Source organism: Pygoscelis adeliae, unplaced genomic scaffold (assembly GCF_000699105.1).
Source record: "Pygoscelis adeliae isolate BGI_AS28 unplaced genomic scaffold, ASM69910v1 Scaffold111, whole genome shotgun sequence".
NCBI lineage: Eukaryota > Metazoa > Chordata > Aves > Sphenisciformes > Spheniscidae > Pygoscelis > Pygoscelis adeliae.
Genome location: NW_008824542.1, coordinates 1037719 through 1039562, shown reverse-complemented (window position 1 = coordinate 1039562; position 1844 = coordinate 1037719).

Here is a 1844-nt window from a genome sequence, read left to right as displayed (position 1 = left end):
GTACAGGGGCACGATCACTTCCCTACTCCTGCTGGCCACACTAGTTCTGATACAGGCCAGGAGGCCATTGGCCTTCTTGGCCACCTGGGCACACTGCTGGCTCATGTTCAGCCGGCTGTCGACCAGCACCCCCAGGTCCTTTTCCGCCAGGCAGCTTTCCAGCCACTCTTCCCCAAGCCTGTAGCGCTGCATGGGGTTGTTGTGGCTGAAGGGACTTGTGGCATTAGTGGTATTTCTGAGCATTTCCTACCAGGAGGAGAGCAGAGCAGCAGTTAAATGGTGCATCAGCTCATGGGCCCGTCATGTCAACTGTGCTGTGCTGAACCATGTAAGTCAGGCTGGAAGGGCAGCGTATTGGTCTCTGTTATCTTCTTAGGAATTGTGTAAGTAATTAAATATTTCATATTAATTCGAACTAGAGCATCCAATACACACTCCACTGTCGGGTTTTTCTTCTGAAAATGAGTTGAGGTTTAGCATGATCCAATTGTACATATTTTGCGTATCATTTTAGTGGAATAACAAGATAGTAATTTACACTGCACAACTGCATTTGGGGAAAATTCATTCGCAATCTCAAATTAAGGTGCTTAGTATAGTTAGGCCATCTTGTTGCCAGAAAGCCACTTAACTTTTGTTAGATCAGATGTTATGAGGAATCTCTTTCAAATAATTGCACTAACCATTCCAGTACTCCCAACAGTTACTTGTCATTGCGTAGACACCTAGTGAAGATAAAGACTGGTGAAACATCTGTCCTGTGTTCGGTTTCTGATCTGCTTTTTATGTCAGTAAAGATCTGAATTTATGACTGTAAATTCAAGTTATCTCACTGACCATTAGGCATTTTATATCTCTGCTCATTTGAATCCTTCTGTTGTTCACAGAAAAAAATAATCTGTATGCAGTTTGCATTTATGGCTTGAAGGGTAGTTTCTCTATTTTTATGTACAAGAGTCTTTCAACAGCAATATACTCTCTCGTGGTTTTATTAAGTGTTCTTGCCTCAAATATAGTGGCCTTACTATTATCCCAAAGGGTTTAAGTAAGCAGAGCTCTGACTTCATAGTCTGAGGCATCAGGAATCAGAGCTGCAGCAGCAGAAGATGAAATAAGGCAGGTGTTGTGCTATTTATGATCCAGGATTTCACTGTTTCAGTGGGTTTCTGCAAAGTCTGCCCAGGGCAGGCTTCAGATTCTCTGAAGTGGTGCTGATCTACACCTCAAGCAGAGATAAGGATAAAGTTTAACAACATGCAAGAAATAAGCCTATGAAATAAACAGTATGCCTGTCATTTTTCTGTCAGTTCTAAACTTTGGTACCTGCAAACTATTTCTTTGTAATGTCAAGATTAGATTCTGGTCCTGCTAGAAAAATTATATTCCTAAGAAAAGATTACTTTCTCCATCTGAAGTGTCATCTGGCAAAGTTCAGCTTCTGTCCTGCTGAGTTGATGCAGTATAAGATCTGTGCCCCTACTGCTTGTTCTTCTGTATTCTTTTAGAATAAAGTAAAGCAAAGTAATAAAATAAAATAAAATAAAATAAAATAAAATAAAATAAAATAAAATAAAAATCATCCAAGCAATACTGGATTTTGGACTAGTTATTGAAAAACATGGGCACCATTTCTGAGAAGCATTCAAACAATTGTCCAAAAAGGCTGTGTAATTAGTTAGATTCAAAAGTTTGTCTATGGACAAAGAGGAAACACAAATTGTTTTTACAATTGAAATCTTAATAGATCCATCCAAGAATCAGTATTGGCCCAGGTTTAAGTATTGCAGAAAAAGAAAGAAAGAAGAATAGAATAGAATAGAATAGAATAGAATAGAATAGAATAG